At 32.4% G+C, this 17,723-nt stretch overlaps 1 pseudogene; it reads right to left on the reverse strand.

The window, feature by feature from the left end:
- Window positions 1-3,839: 3,839 nt before the first annotated feature.
- LOC149532881 (uncharacterized) lies at window positions 3,840-11,920 on the reverse strand (annotated as a pseudogene).
- Window positions 11,921-17,723: the final 5,803 nt, after the last annotated feature.

A 17,723-nucleotide genomic window follows, 5' to 3' on the forward strand; every position in this document is an offset into this window, starting at 1 on the left:
CTTATGTGTATGTTTTTTCTATAGAAGGCTTTGATTTCTTTTTGCCTCAAGTATTTCCATTGGCCGAATTCAAGATATTTCCCTTCCCAATTCAAGATCCCAACTTGTGAATGGTCATTTTTCATGTATGATTCCTTCTTCACCCTCATTGAGGATAGAGAGAATATCCAAAATTCTCTTCATTACTTGGGAACCTTTTGTTTGGATTTCAGCTCAACCATTCAGTGGTACAAAACTCACAACTATCATCAATAATTTTTTCTGGCTCTTCAATGGATTGTTTAGTATGACTAGAAATGGATTGAACATGGCCAAGTTTTATAGGTTTTTGGGAATCCCTTTTTCCTTTCATAGTTCAACCACACAACTTTGGAATGTTGTGCTTTAAAAAAATTGAGACCAAATTGGCCTACTAGTTGACCAAGTCTCTCTCCCTTGATCAAAGGTTTCAAATTTGTTTGAAATTTCTTGCAACCACACATGTTTATTACTCCTCTTGTTGGTCATTATCCAAGTACACTTATAATAAGCTTGATAATTTTTCATGTGACTTTTTATGGACTTCAAATATAAAGAAACATGGTTTTCATGTAGTGGGTTAGGAGTCTCATTGTCTTCCCAAAATATTTGGTGGTCTTGGCCTCATTTCCACCTAGAAAGAAGATAATCCTTGTACCTCAAATGGGTTGTTTGGAGCACCTCAAGAAATAAAACTAGGAAAGTTCTTCTTTGTCATCACATTTCCTCCGATTTCTTTTACATTGTCAAACTTTCCTTCTAGACCAATCTGATCATGTGAGAATCAATACAAATCAGAGTTTATTTTGTTGCAAAACCATTTGACTTGCATGGGAAGCTACAAATCATTAGAATGGAGCCAACTTGTAAGATGAGTCATTTTTAAACAACACAATCTTTGGTGGACTCCATTAATTCAAATGTAAGACCCACCATTTTCTCAAGTCTTAGGTTTACGTAATCTTCACTTCCATAAGCATGGCATTCGTACCCCAAAAAACTCTTTTTGCAAGTCTAAAATGTCTCTCTATAATTGAGAGGATGTGTATGTTTAATTTTAACCGACACACAAAGATTGTGAGACTTTTGAACTACTCGTCTCAATTTCTCTAGTGGAATTATTCCACAAGATCAACATTACAAGTATTTGGCCTTGGTGGAAGGATGCCTCGATGCTTTCTTTGTTCTAGGTAGCATTATTACATTGGTTTCATTTTGTGGTTTTACTTTTTGATGATAAGAATGATGCTATCTTCCAGATTTATTTCTTCAAAAGATTAGAAAATATAAAAGTACTAAACATGTTACATCAAGAATGAATTTTGACCTTAAATATGCATAATTATTTATTATGAATTTGAAGACACAATCACAATTACAATGTTTATTTACTTCTCAATTTACTAGTTCCAGCTATATAAGTTCCCTACTTTCATTTTCATTTAATGATTTTTCATCCGTATATTTCTCATCTTTACACATTATTAATGGTAGGCTAAATAGTATTAATTTTTTTGAACCACTTATTTTGTAGTTAACTGACATTAATTATATATTCGCTTACGTATGAAATTTTCATTGAGTTACATCCAAACTAAGTTCTGCACTTGTATTGTAATTTAACAATGAATAGTTTATAGTAAAGTGAGGGTTTGACTAAAATATATATTTGGGTGTCAAAATTGTAATAAAATTTCCATTTTAAAGGGTTAGTAATAAATTCATGTATTCATATATTATTCTTGATGTTTGAAACATATTATTTAATTTTTTTATTGTTGTATCCAATTAGACTTGCTATTTCTAATGAAATTCAACCAGTGTTTGAATTTGACGAATTAATATGTCTAATCAATCTGCTTAAGAGATGTATGAAGTAAGTGTAAGTTAAATAAAATATAATGAATTCTAGGACTTTTTATCACTTATCTAAATTTTGATTGTTCCTCTTGTCCCATATAATAAATACAAGTCCAATGTAACATCCAAACATGGGTTTTTGAAGCTACCCTTGGATATGTCTCATGAGTTAGATGACATTGTTTCTCATGATAGAGCTCCTTGTCGAGCTCTCCTTTTTGTTTCTATTTTTGTATTAATAATTTTTTATCCCTCTCTTAGTTGTTAAACATGGGTTTTTGAAATATTCCCTAACAAGCATGGGAAATAGCATGTAATGGTTGAGTTTTAGAGAAACTTGAGGAAGTTGAATGAATACTAACAAGTCTTAGAGTGTTGGGCCAAAATTAAGCTAGTATAATATGAATTTCTATAAGTTTAACATGTATTTTGGAATGATCTATACTGAAACCATAGGAATAGATAAATGCAAAGTTAAATGGGTTGTAAAGGTGTAGCTGACAAGGTTTTTGGGTTAAGTTATTATTATTATTATTGGGCTATGAATTTAGCACATATCGAAAAATCAAACACAAGATTTATCTAATAGTTATTTACTTTATTATATTTAGTCTTCCGTAGAAATTGTAAAGGGTAGCTTTGCAATGAACCACAAATATAGCTTCCAATAATTTTTTGACCTCTTTTAATTAAAAATAATAATTTTGTTTAGTGCAATCATATAATTGTGTACTTATGCATTAAGAAGGTTCCAGAAGACTTAAGAAGTTCTTTTTTTTTCAAGTGTGGTGGTAATGATTTTGTTTCTTTTTCCCTATATTTAGAAGCAAAAGGACTATTTGAATGATTAATACTTTGACCACATTAGAAAAACATGGGAAAAGATTGATGCTTTATCTCCATGATGATGTAATCTACTTATATGGGACATATTTAATTGATCAACAATTTTCATTCATTGTTTAGCCATTTCCAAGTTGTCAAGTACAATCATAGGTAGTGATGTTATTGCAAAACTAGATTGAATAAAATTATTGGAGAAACCTTCCACACCATATTCTAAAGATGTCATCATATCCCATGGTATGACATTTTTTATGGGTAAACCTTACAGGTAAGAGACTCACAATTTACCATTGTGGTGTAGGCTCTTGCCTATAATTGATATTTATATTTCATATTTTGCAATGTTATAAAAGTATGCACAAAACATAAAACTGTTTGGTCATCGATTCTTTTATTATATTGAGCATCATTACCATAATATGATAATTCTTGGACTTTGACACACCACTCATCTTTATGAATTTAAGGTGTCATTAATATTACTATGTCATTTATGCCAATGATGGTCTTTGTCTCTCTTTATGTCAAAACATCTTTCAACAATTTTTTGATTACCACAAATATTTTTAGTTCATTATTTGTAATCAATTTTCTTATTAGTCCTGAAAAAAAAATCTTATTGACTCATGTGGAATGTACAAAAACATACAGCTGATAGTTTAATTTATCTGTACTTATACTTTTAAATTAGAATAACTGATTAGACTTTATCATAGAAATAAAATAAAATAAATTTCACTTACGAAATCCCTTCTCATGGACAATTCTATGATACTTCTATGATATTGAGTGTAAAAAATGAAAAACATAAGTCAATCAATTGAGTTGAACGTCTGGTAAAACATCATATAAATTTGAATATAGTTTTAAGGAATTAAAGATAGACAAATATCTCAATAGCAGCTGCTGTGTTTTGTTATATAGTTTAATATCTTCAGTAGCTTTGTACAACAATCCCATTCAAACAGTTATTTATTTGAAAAGACATAAAAATTATTAAGTCCTAACAGTTTTTCATAATGTTTCTATTTCATAAGTACTTTTAAAAATCTTTAAAAACAGATTATATGATATTTTCTTAACTATTGACAAAAACATGTAAAATAAAAGAACATCTATAAATATTGTAATTCATTTAACCAATTTGACCAATCATACTGCTGAGAACTTGTGTAGATTCCATCCATTCCTTCTTCCAATCTACTACCAGGTCTTGCATCGATTGTGACATTGTCCAGATTATAATTTGGGCAGGATAGAAAATCAACGTCCACATTTTGCATTTGATTGAAATTCAAAGAACTCCCTGATGCTTCAGATTCATTTTCTGTAACATGCTTTGAAAGTTGCAATGGAGACTCGACTAAATTGGGCATGAATGGTTGAGAAAATTGATCAGTATTTTGCATGGATGGAAATTCCAACTGAGCAAAACTTTTCTGAATTCCAGACTCATTCTCTGTCAACAGCTACTCTTCAGATAACTTGGAATTCTTCATATTTTTGGCACCAACAGGGGAATTATAGTCTTGATGATTTGAAATGCTAGCCGTGACCTCATTTTTGTTGCAGCACCTTGATAATCTAATCGCCTTTGTTTTGATGGGAGCAGATTTATGGACACGAGTATAATCTTCAGAATGAGCAAGATTCAATTTTTTGATGGGCTGGTTGTGTGGAAGGCACTTCTTGCTTAGTTTTGTGTTCCAGTAGTTCTTTATTTCATTATCTGTTCTACCAGATAGCCGTCCTGCAATCAGAGACCATCTGCATATAACATTAAATAATGTGTTATGTTTGGATCATTTGATTGTTGAGTATATTGAAGACTAATGATCTTTTAAAAGTTAGAAAAGTTTGTGAGAATCGAGTCTTAAAGAAATTATTCTATTCTTATGCCAAAAAGGTTTCGGAAATATATATATCAATATAATTGATTAAAAATCACATAAGTGGATCTTTATAATAATATAACAACTTAAACAAGTCTTCTATTTATCATATTGTATTACTTGTCTATGATGAACTGTTTCAGCTCCAATATTATGAATTATTATTAAAATTTTTGAACAGTTGATGCACTCACACCAAACTCAATACCTTTCCTTTTATTATGCTGTAGCAGCTCTTTGAAACTCTTTTAACTGCAAACTAGTTATTTTTTGGCAACAAATTGAGACTTGGCATTGTTGAAATATTTCACACGTTATTGTCCCTTGAGCCAAACACTCACCTACCACCTAACATTTGTAGAACGATCAGAAAACTTATTACAGTAGGTGAGTTTTCAAATTTGGAAAAGAGGGGGAAATTTTTTGTGGTAGAAGACAAAAGGAATGTCTCACATTCATTCATGCAGTTGAAGTTCAGCGGATTAGAGAGAAGTTGTAGAGCAGAAAGAAAGTGATCAGCATATCCAATCGTTGCAAAGACAGAAGGAAGCTTGTTATGTGACTGAAGTTGCACGTACTTCTTTGTGTCATTCTGTAAGTTTGTAGATTATTGTTTGATTTGACCTATGAAACAGTAATTGTTCTAGGCATTATTGTATGCAGCCATTAGAGCTACAAGTTTAAAGTTTTTGAAGTATTGAAATTGTTTAAAGTTTTAGAGTTTTCTAGTTGAAGCCAAATGCTCTCAAATTTTGTAATGATTTAATCAAAGTTGAATAGAAAGCAAGTAAGCATACTTGAATCCATTGTTCTTCTATTCATTGCATTTGAAAAGTTTATTTAGAAGCTTCATACTTTGGCTCTCTTTTTTTAATGGTGAAAATATTCACGTTATAAATCTTCACTCGGTTAAGTCTCGTTGAAATTTTTATCTCTGCAATGGCTACCGAGTTCACTCGGTACCTTCTTCTATCGAGCTCTACCTTCCAATGGCTACCAAGTTCACTCAGCATCCATTGGTGCCAAGTTGTTCTTCATTTGTTGAGCTCACTCGACACTCTCCTACCACTCAGCTCCTTAAGGTGCTAAGCAAAACTGACACTCGACAATAGTTTTTTTTGAGCATTATTTAGGGTTGTGAAATTGATTGTTATTGGTTGGTAATATATTTCTCACATGGTATCAGAGCTTTGAGGCCCCACATCCAAAGTGAGTTAGGGCAATTTTTTTTGGGATATTTAACATGTCAAGAGATGCAGGAAAGATATGGTAGCAACTACCACCCTTCAATAGACAAAATAATGATATATGGGCAAAGAAAATGAAAACCATAATGGTTGCTAATGATTTGTGAGATTTTGTGGTTAATGAATTCAATGATGTGACAGATCCAACTCAGTATGCTACTCTCACAAATGCACAAAAGACTCAGTTGAAAGAGTCAAGGAGAAAGGATGCAAAGGCATTAAGTCTTATTGAGGCAACAATGACAAAAACTATTTTTTTCAAGATTGCAGAAACAAATTATGCAAAGGAAGCATGAGATATCCTTAAGACAAACTTCAAGGGGACTGATAAAGTCTGTATAGTAAAGCCACATAATATAAGGAGGGAGTTTGAGAACCTTTAGATGAAGAAAAATGAATCAGTTGCAGATTTCAGTTCAAGAACCTCCAATGTGATTAACCAACTAAATTCAAATGGAGAAGACTATCAAGAGCAGAGGATAGTGGAAAAGATATTGAGGAGTTTACCTCATAAATATGAAAATTTGGTCATGACAATAGAAGAGGCAAACGACCTTACTATCTTGACAATAGATGAGTTGATGGGTATTCTTCAAACCCATGAGCATAGGATCAATAGATCTGCATCTTCTTCTTCCCAAGAGCAAACATTCAAGGCTCAGTCAAATCCAAGAGGAAGGGGGAGAGGAAGAAAAGGCTCAGGTAGAAACTCCAGAGGTAGAGGCTGAGGTAATGGAGGAAAAAAAAATGTTGTAGCAGAAAGCTCAGGAAGAGCAGATGGAGCAAGTAGCTCACAAAATACTTCAAGAGAAAGTAAGAAAAATTACAACTCAAGTAGGAGTAATGTAGAATGCTACTACTCTCATAAATATGGGCATTATGCAAGTGAATGCTAGAAGAAGCTGATCAGTCAGGACAAGAAAATATGGCTGACGTGAATATGGAAAGTGGAAACAATGCCACTGCCTTCATCATGTGTAATGTTGGTGAAGAAGGAAGCCCTGAAGTTTGGTACCTCAATAGTGGATGTAGCAACCACATGAGTGGTAATGAAACTTTATTTTCATTTATTGACAAGAGTTTCAAATCTAAGATTAAAATGGGTAACAATGGAACCCAACCAGTAGTAGGGAAAGGATCTATTATGGTCCGCATCAAGCAAGGTGAGAAGAAGGAAATAAAAAATGTGTATTTTGCCCCTGGTATGAAGCACAATTTGATAAGCATTGGTCAGCTTATTCAAAATGGATACAAAGTGCTGATGGAGAATGATAGGTGTGTCATTCATGAAAAGGATGGGAGCAAGAACTTACTTGCAACAATTCAAATGACAAAGAATAGAATGTTTCTCTTGAAGATAGAGACATGGTTCTCATCTCAAGTTGGTGTCACACCTTCCACACAATCAGCTCTAAGGAGTGTGATTGAAGACTTTTACAGCTATGGCACCTCAGGTATGGTCCCCTTGGGTATGTTGGTTTAATTTTTTTGTCAAATAAAAGAATGGTAGAAGGTTTTCCATGAATAGGAAATTCATGTGACAAGTGTGAGGCTTGTATTTTGGGTAAGCAACATAGGCTTCCCTTTAATTCTGAAAATTCTAGGAGGGCTAGTTATCCATTAAAGTTACTGCATACTAACCTAGTTGGTCCTATGCAAGTTACTTCTATTAGGGAGAGTACTTATATCATGACATTTATTGATGATTTCAGTCATAGGACATGGGTTTATTTTTTGAAATCTAAATTTGAAGCATTTGATAAGTTTCTTGAGTTCAAAGCCCAGGCTGAAGGAGAATGTGGACACTATATCAAAATCCTAAGATCAGATAGAGGAGGGGAGTATACCTCCAATTCTTTTGTAAATTTTTGTAAGAAACATGGCATAAAGAAAGAGCTCACAGCCAGCCATACACCACAACAAAATGGAGTGGCTGAAAGAAAGAACATGACCATTGTTGAAATGGCAAGGAACATGATGAAAGAGAAAGGTCTCCCAACTGAATTTTGGGGAGAAGCCATGGAAACAAAAATTTACCTAATTAATAGGTGTCTTACAAAGAAAGTCCTGATAAAATTCCAATGGAAGCATGGTCAAGAGGAAGATGGACAGTTGAACACCTAAGGGTGTTTGGATATGTTGTACATGCACATGTGCCTAAAGAGCAAAGACAAAAATTGGATGACCAAGGTGTGAAGTGCATCTTCACAGGGTACAACTTAGAATCAAAGGCATACAGATTGTATGACCCATTGAACAATAAGATAATACCGAGCACCTCAAGTAAAGTGCCAATTATGAGTGAAGAGGATGCTAATGAACAAGAAGAAGAAGGAGCAGATAGAAGAAAAGGCGAGAAATCTCAATCATTGCCGAGCTCCTCTAGGAATGACCGAGTGTCAGTGATAAGTAGTAGTGAAGATTTTGATTCCACACTCTCCTCCCTATTACCAAGAAAGACCAAGAGTCTTAGGGAGATATACCAAGATAAAAGGTATGATGATTATGATGAGAGTGTTAATTTTGCATTATTTTATCATAGTGATCCAATATATTTTGAAGAAGCTATTAAAGAGAAAAAATGGTGTAAGGCCATGGAAGAGGAGATAGATGCTATAGAAAGGAATGAGACATGAGAGCTAACTAAATTGCCTCCCAAAAAACAAGTGATTGGAGAGAAATGTGTCTACAAGACAAAATGCAATGCTGAAAGCAAGATTGATAGGCATAAGGCAAGGTTGGTAGTCAAGGGCTACAAACAATAGTATGGCAGAGATTATGATCAGGCATATGCCCTAGTTGCAAGAATGGAAACTGTGCGTTCTGTCATAGCAATTGCAACTTAGCACAAATGGAAGGTATTTCAAATAGATGTGAAGTTTTCTTTCTTGAATGGTGTATTGAAGGAAGAAGTCTATGTGGAGAAGCCACGTGGTTATGAAGTTGTAGGTGAAGAACACAAAGTATATAGATTGAAGATAGCTCTTTATGGGCTCAAGCAAGCTCCAAGAGCATGGTACAGTAGGATTGACTAATATTTGATGAGCAATGGCTTTATCAAAAGCAATGGTGAGCCTACTCTCTACTTCAAGGAAGCAAATAGAAATGTGTTGATTATTGTCTTGTATGTAGATGATTTAATTTTTACTGGTAATGACAAGGCTCTAATTGGTGAGTTCAAAGAGGTCATGAAAAAATGAGTTTGAAATAACAGACCTAGGACTTTTGAAATACTTTCTAGGCATAGAAGTAAAACAGATGCATGATGGAATTTTTATCTCTCAAGAAAAATATGCAGGGTTCAAAATGAAAAATAGTAAGTCAGCCCCCACACCAATAGCTATAGGTTTGAAGTTGAGCAAGGAAGACTCTAGCAAGAGAATGGATCCAACACTATACAAGAGCATGGTTGGAAGTTTGATGTATTTGACTGCAACTCGGCTAGACTTGATGCATGCAGTAAGTTTGATTTCTAGATTTATGAAAACACCAAAGGATTCCCATTGGCAAGTGGGAAAGAGGATCCTAAGGTATATGAAAGGTACTAAGGGATTTGAAATTTAGTATACTACAACAAATGAATTCAAGTTGGTAGGTTATATAGATAGTGATTAGGCTGGAAGTATAGATGATAAGAAGAGCATTTTTGGATACATGTTTTATATGGGATCGGGTGCAATTTCATGGGCATCCAAGAAGTAACCTATTTTTGCTCAATCTACAGTAGAGGCTAAATACATAGAAGTAAATGCAGCAGCGTGTCAAGCTATTTGGTTAAGAAGGATTTTGATAGAATTGAATGAAAGGCAAGAGGATGGAACCACAATTTATTGTGACAATATCTCCTCAATTGCATTGTCCACGAATATAGTTTTTCATGGGAGAAGCAAGCATATTGAGATCAGATATCACTTCATCAGAGAGTTGGTGGAGAATGGGGATATCAAGATGAAATTTTGTAAGTCTGAGTAGTAGCTAGTAGACATTTTTACCAAGCCATTAGACATTGGAAGTTTTGTACACTAAGAGAGTGTCTTGGTGTGGTTGATTTAGATTAGAATTGATCTTTGTTTGTTTGGCTCAGGACAAAGGGGGAGTGTTAAAATATCTCACATGTTATTGCCCCTTGAGCCAAACGCTCACCTACCACCTGACATTTGTAGAATGATCAAAAAACTTATTACGAGTAGGTGAGTTTTCAAATTTGGAAAAGAGGGGGAAATTTTTTGTGGTAGAAGACAAAAGTAATGTCTCACATTCATTCATGTAGTTGAAGTTTAGCAGATTAGAGAGAAGTTGCAGAGTAGAAAGAAAGTGATCAGCAGATCCAGTCGTTATAGAGACAGAAGGAAGCTTGTTATGTGACTGCAGTTGCACGTACTTCTTTGTGTCATTCTATAAGTTCGTAGTTTATTGTTTGATTCAACCTGTGAAGCAGTGATTGCTCTAGGCATTATTGTATGCAGCCATTCGAATTGCAAGTTTAAAGTTTTTGAAGTATTGAAGTTGTTTAAAATTTTAGAGTTATTTTAGGATTTTCTGGTTGAAGCCAAATGCTCCCAGATTTTGTAATGATTTAATCAAAGTTGAATAAAAAGTAAGCAAACATACTTGAATCCATTGTTCTTCTTCTATTCATTGCATTTGAAAAGTTTATTTAGAAGCTTCATACTTTGGCTCTCTGTTTTTTAATGGTGAAAATATTCACGTTATAAATCTTCACTTGGTCAAGTCTTGTTGAAGTTTTTATCTCTGCAATGGCTACCAAGTTCACTCAGTACCTTCTTCTAGCGAGCTCCACCCTCCAATGGCTACCGAATTCACTCGGCATCCATTGGTGACAAGTTGTTCTTCATTTTCCGAGCTCACTTGACACTCTCCTGCCACTTGGCTCCTTAAGGTGCCGAGCAAAACTAGCACTCGGCAATAATTTTTGCTGAGCATGATTTAGGGTTGTGAAATTGATTGTTATTGGTTGGTAATATATTTCTCATAGGCATTAGGTCTATGGTTTCTATACTTCAACATAAACTAGTAAACAAATTATAGACCTGTTATTACATCTCACTTTATTATTACTAATAAATAATTTGTTTATATTAGAGTGTATATTCTAACAATTATTTTCTCTAGATATTTAAGATAATGAATGATTTAAATATTACATACCAAGGCTTGATTTGTAAGCTAAAAGTTAAATTTTAATGAGTGCTACTAAAAGTTGTTAGTAATATTTTAAAATTGGTCTTTCTATAGTTTAAGCAATGCATTTCAGCTTAAGAATTGAAGTTTCAAGTAATTGATAAGTCTAGAGAATGTTCTGATGGAGCAATTTATAGCCCCATCCTAAATTCACATAAAATGATTTCAAATATTTCTGTAACATAATGTTTGTTTGTTACATAAGACCTACTCCTCTATAAAAATAGATCTAAAAGCTCTCATAGAACCATATTTCCAGTAGAAAAAGATTAAGATTGAAATAGACTTCAATCTATTTTCAAGATGGACACAGTAGAAAGACCTCAACTGATAAATTTAAATTGATCAAAAATTTATCTTTAGCTATTAAATAAATAGTATTTAAAAATGATGTTTTAGTTTATATCATACCAGTTCAAAACTCTTAAAAGTTTTTATATTTTATTCCAATCATATTCAGTGATCATCATCAGAAAAAAGATTATAGTATACCTATTGCCGAGAAGTCCATGCAATCGAATAATGAGTTCCTCTTCATCAGCAGAAATGTTTCCATGCTTAACGTCTGGACGAAGATAGTTAATCCAACGTAATCTACAACTCTTTCCACTTCGATTCAGGCCTGAAAAACCCCATTTTTTTATTAATAACAAAGCTTAACATGTCCACCTTTTGGAAATGAATAATAAAAAAAACAATTTCTTTTAGTTCACCTGCTTCTATGGGCACAGAACTCCATCTTCCCTCCCCATGATTTGTGATATATTCTCTCAAAATCATGTCTTCATGGGCACTCCAGGCCCCACGTTTGATGACAGAAATATCTTTGCAACACCCAGAAGGAGATCTACCCATTCTAATGCCTCTGTTAATTTACATCAAGCTAAGCATGTTTATTTATATGCTGCAAGTGAGAGAAGAAGGATGTGTTTTGTCAACAATGACATGACTTTCAATGTAGAAAAAGAGGACTTAATGAAGTTTCATGTGAATCAGGCAAGCCCCACTAATAATGTATGCCATGCTGTAAAAGTTAAAGATACGTGACTAACTCTTCCTTTACATTTGTGTACTATAAAATGATTCATCAATAGCATGGACTACAAAATGACCCATTTCCATTTTTTCCCCATTTCATATGGATTCCAATATGAATGAGCTGCTTAACCCGCAAACACCGTAAATTTGTTTGACAAACAGATAAATTTCATTGATTATGTCCCACAATCACGGTACCGTTTTGTAGTTTCTATTTACAGAGAAATGGATGATTGTGAAGATCTGGTATCAAAGAGAAGTACCACTCATAAAAAGTTCAGTAAAACATGAATGGCGCATGGAATACTTGAAGTCATGCAAGAGTTTGAAGACGGACACAATTACTTTGGAGTTAAATCATCAATCGTTATTTTTACTAATAATTAGGTCATGAATGTTAATTGTATTATTTTGACATTGTGATGGAGATTATTAGATGACCATGGATGTTAATCGTATTATTTAAACACATGTCTTGATGACGATCAATTTTAAACTATATAGTTAGAATGTAATAGGTAGAATGAAAATATAAATATATAAAGGAGAAATAATCATTAGGGAGGCTATGTAATGAGCAATTTATAAGGTACATTTTTTTCAAAAGTTTTAAATGGGATTTGATTGTGGGAGTAAATGTATGGTTAAATGCATTTCTATTGAATGAAAGTTGTGAATCAATATTCAATATCATCTTTAAAAGTGATCAATGTTGAGCGAACATTTAAACATTATGCAAATACGTGCTTAGTGAATAATTTATGTTCATAAGAGACATGTTCTTGTATGTTATAAAAATGCTTTGCACATAAACCTGAACAAGCTTTCATGCTAGCCTCGGTCTTCGTGCCTAGCAGAGTCTTATGTATAGCTTGTGGTATCTTGTGTAATTTATGCAATCTCATAGATCATGTAAATCCTTACTTCACACACCATTCATACAACATTAAGAATCATGCCACACAACTAAAAAGCCTCTCTATATAGCTAGACCTACCATCAAATAAATAATGATTAGAAATGGAACCTCCCACAAATAAATTTAATCAAACAAAAAAAAATTTATACTCACCGGATGTCTTGTTCTTAAATAAGGCCTTCCAAGTGACTCAAGTATATGAAGAAATACATCCCTAAGGAAATCTCAACCTTACCCCTTATCAAACATCTTGAAGTCAAGAGTGCACAAAATTCATATATATCTTCCACCATAGGCAATACAATGATTATATTGCAAATCAATATGGCCTAAGAAAATGCAAAAAATATAAATAAGCCACAATTCCTTATAAAGATAAACTATTGTGTGGGGAAGCCCTAAAGTTCCTATATTTTTATTGACATCACCACAATTAGGAAAAGCTACTATATTTGAAACAACCACTATCATAACATCAACAAATTATGTGATGTATGGTCTTATTAAGATGGTAGATAATGCTTCAATAAGTCTTTTCATGGAAGGAAACAAATCATCTTCATAGATGCTGGTCCTTGTATAGGATATTTATGTGAGGAAAAATGTTAGAATGAAAGTTGAGAAACAAATTATAGAGGAAAGTGTGGCTATGTATAATTTATGGAAACCCTCTATGACATGCATGTGAATTATTTTAAAGACCAAATTAGAGGTCACACTGAACCTTTGCAACAATAATTGTGGCAATAGGTGAAGGGATTACAAAAGCTTCTATAATGAGTGAGAAGAATAGAAAATGATTGTTGTAGATTCTCTTCCTAAATGCATTCAACATGAGAAATTTATTGTTTTTATTTATTTGAGACCAAATACATTCTCCCATCAGCAAATTTGTAAGAAAAGGAAATAGAAACACATCAAAGCATAAGACCATGACTAGAAAAAAATAGGCCCCCATTGAAAAATCTTCAAAGGAGAGGTAATCCAAAAGTGAACAAAATGCTTCTCCATCCACTATATAATTGTCAAACATATAATTTGACTATCTCAACACAGACTATTTATATGATGATAACTTCTACAATCCTATACAAAGGTTTCCTATTTACACATCCCTAACCCATAATGAGATAACTTAGAATATAATCTAACCAAAAATTTCCTAGCCTTAAATGTAATAAAGTCTAAAAAAGGTTAACCCATATTTCCTTCGAATTACTATTATATCCCATTAAATTCATGGAATTATTATTTTTTCATAGTCTTTAGTTGGAACTTATTAGTTGGAACATGTGATGGAGATTATTAGATGACCACAGAAGTTAATTTTATTATTTAAACACATGTCTTGGTGAGGATCAATTTTAAACTATATAGTTAGAATGTAATAGGTAGTATGAAAATATAAATATGTGAAGGAGAAATTATCATTAGGGAGGCTATGCAATTAGTAATTTATAAGGCATTTGATTGTGGGAGTAAATGTATGGTTAAATTCATTTCTATTGAAGGAATGTTGTGAATCAATATTCAATATCATCTTTGAAAGTGATCAATGTTAAGCAAATATTTAAACATTATGCAATAATCAATATTCAATATCATCTTTGAAAGTGATCAATATGTGCTCAGTGAATAATTTATGTTCGTAAGAGACATGTTCTTGTATGTTATAAAAATGTTTTACACATAAACCTAGACAAGTTTGCATGCTAGTTTGGGTCTTCATACCTAGCAGTGCATAGTCTTATGTATAGCTCTTGGCCTCATGCGTAATTTATGCAATATTATAGAACATGTAAATTCTTACTTCACACACCATTCCTACAACATTAAGAATCATGCCACACAACTAGAAAGACTCTCTATATAGCTAGACCTACCATCAAATAAATAATGATTAGAAATGGAATCTCCCACAAATAAATTTAATCAAACAAAAAAAAATTATACTCATCCGATGTCTTGTTCTTAAATAAGGCCTTCTAGGTGAGCTCAATTATATGAAGAAATACATCCCTAAAGAAATCTCAACCTTACCCCTTATCAAACATCTTGAAGACAAGAGTGCACAAAATTCATATATCTTCCACCATAGGCACTGCAATGACTATAGTACAAATCAATATGGCCTAAGAAAATATATAAAATATATATAAGCCACAATTCTTGATAAAGATAAGCTATTGTGTGGGGAAGCCCCAAAGTTCCTATATGTTTAGTGACATCACCACAATTAGGAAAACCTATTGTATTTGAAACAACCACTATCATCAACAAATTATGTGATATATGATCTTATCAAGATGGTAGATAATGCTTCAAGAAGTTTTTTCATGGAAGGAAACAAATTATTTGCATAGATGTTGGTCATTTTATGGGATATTTATATGAAGAATAATGTTAGAATGAAAGTTGAGAAACAAATTATAGAGGAAAGTGTCGCTATTTATAATTTATGGAAACCCTCTATGACATGCATGGGAATTATTTTAAAGACAAAATTAGAGGTCACACTGAACCTTTGCAACAATAATTGTGGCAATAGATGAAGGGATTACAAGAGCTTCTATAAGGAGTGAGAAGAATAGAAAATGATTGTTGTAGATTCTCTTCCTATCACAAATGTAGTCAACATGAGAAATTTATTGTTTTTATTTATTTGAGACCAAATACATTCTCCCATGAACAAATTTGTAAGAAAACAAAATAGAAACACATCAAAGCACAAGACCATGACTAGAAAAAAATAGGCAACCATTGAAAAATCTTCAAAGGAGAGGTAATCCAAAAGTGAACAAAATGCTTCTCCATCCACTATATAATTGTCAAACATATAATTTGACTATCTCAACATAGACTCTTTATATGATGATAACTTCTACAATCCTATGCAAAGGTTTCCTATTTACACTTCCTTAACCATAATGAGATAACTTAGAATATAATCTAACCAAAAATTTCCTAGCCTTAAATGTAAACAAGTCTAAAAAAGGTTAACCCATATTTCCCTTGAATTACTATTATATCCCATTAAATTCATGGAATTATTGTTAATTTGAAAATAGCTATCAATAAACTAGTTCAATATCTAGTTTTAGATATGGTAGACATATTTTTAATAGCTTAAATTTATTTAGTAATTACTATGTCTTATTTTATATACACATGGTGCATGCTTACACACACACACACACACACACATTTGTTTTCCAAATTTTCTATGTATGTCACATCTATGGTAGTGTTAGTCAATGTATCAGTCCCCACTTCTTACTTCTTTCTTATCCTACATCTTTAAAAAATATTGTATATTTTAATAAAAAAATTATGAGAGAATTTATTTTACTTATTTTTATTGCATACATTCTTTTGAAAGTTCTAGAATATTATCTTCATAGTTTACCAATCTAATATTATCTAAATTGCAATCTTCTTTCAAATTTTAACCAAATATCATAAATTTATTTATAATGAATATATCATAGAACCAAATTGACATCACTAATTAATAAGGTTTCATGCATGTACAAAATTCTTAATTTATGAGGCAACTTTTTCACAAAATAAATTTTAATGGTTTGGAGAAATCTTACAAGAATTTTTCAAAATACTTTGTGAATAAATTATGAAAACTATATTGCAGCTACTAATTATTGATCTCCTATCTTATATATATTATTTTACTACCAAAACTTAATCACAACTAATATTGAAAAATAAAACAACTACAACTTCACAAACAAAATCACAGAAAAATATGAAACACAATGAACATGATATTTTTGGATAAATTGACCTTGAAAAAATCCTAAAGAGTTAACCAATATTGTAGATGAGAAATAAATATATTGAGATTTTATAAAATTAAGAGATACATAGAGTATTTGCCTCTTGCTAGATGAGCTATGGTAATATCCTCCTCTAAAAATTCTTCTCCTAATTTTTTCTCTAGCTAAAATTCACTATGCTACTATCTCTAATACCATCACCACACCCTTTCTATCATTGCAATACTATTTACAAAGATTTAAAAATCATATTCTATCACTAAAAATGCTTCTCAAGTGTGTTCTCAAAATTCCCAATGATCCCCTTTTATACTACTATCATTGGAACACCATCAAATGAGATTTGATCTTAATCAAAAAATGGGATAAATTTGAACTTAACAACCCATAGAAAATTGATTTCTAGATGTTCCTATAGGAATATTTTAATTAATTAAATAATTGTCTTCATCTAATAAAAGTCTCCTGGAAATATATATATATATATATATATATATACACACACACACACACACACACACACACACACACACACACACACACACACACACACACACACACACACACACACACACACACACACACACACACACACACACACACACACACACACACAAAATCTTGGACAATGGACAAACAATTACATAAGTTGCCAAAACTAATACTCCCTCCCAGTCAGGAAGTTGTTCAGCATAACACCCAACTTATTGCTAAAGAAGATAAGATTTTCCTTCCCCAATGCCTTTGTTAGGATGTCTACTATATTCTATTTGGTAGGCATTAACTAAATATGAACAATTCCCCTCTATTCACAATCCTTGATGAAGTGATACCCAATTTCTATATGTTTAGAACTACTGTAAAACAACAAATTCTCAAATAATTTAATGTAACTTTTATTGTCCTGGTT

Source organism: Cupressus sempervirens, chromosome 10, assembly GCF_028749045.1.
Source record: "Cupressus sempervirens isolate cs-2001-9-10 chromosome 10, ASM2874904v1, whole genome shotgun sequence".
Taxonomy (NCBI): domain Eukaryota; kingdom Viridiplantae; phylum Streptophyta; class Pinopsida; order Cupressales; family Cupressaceae; genus Cupressus; species Cupressus sempervirens.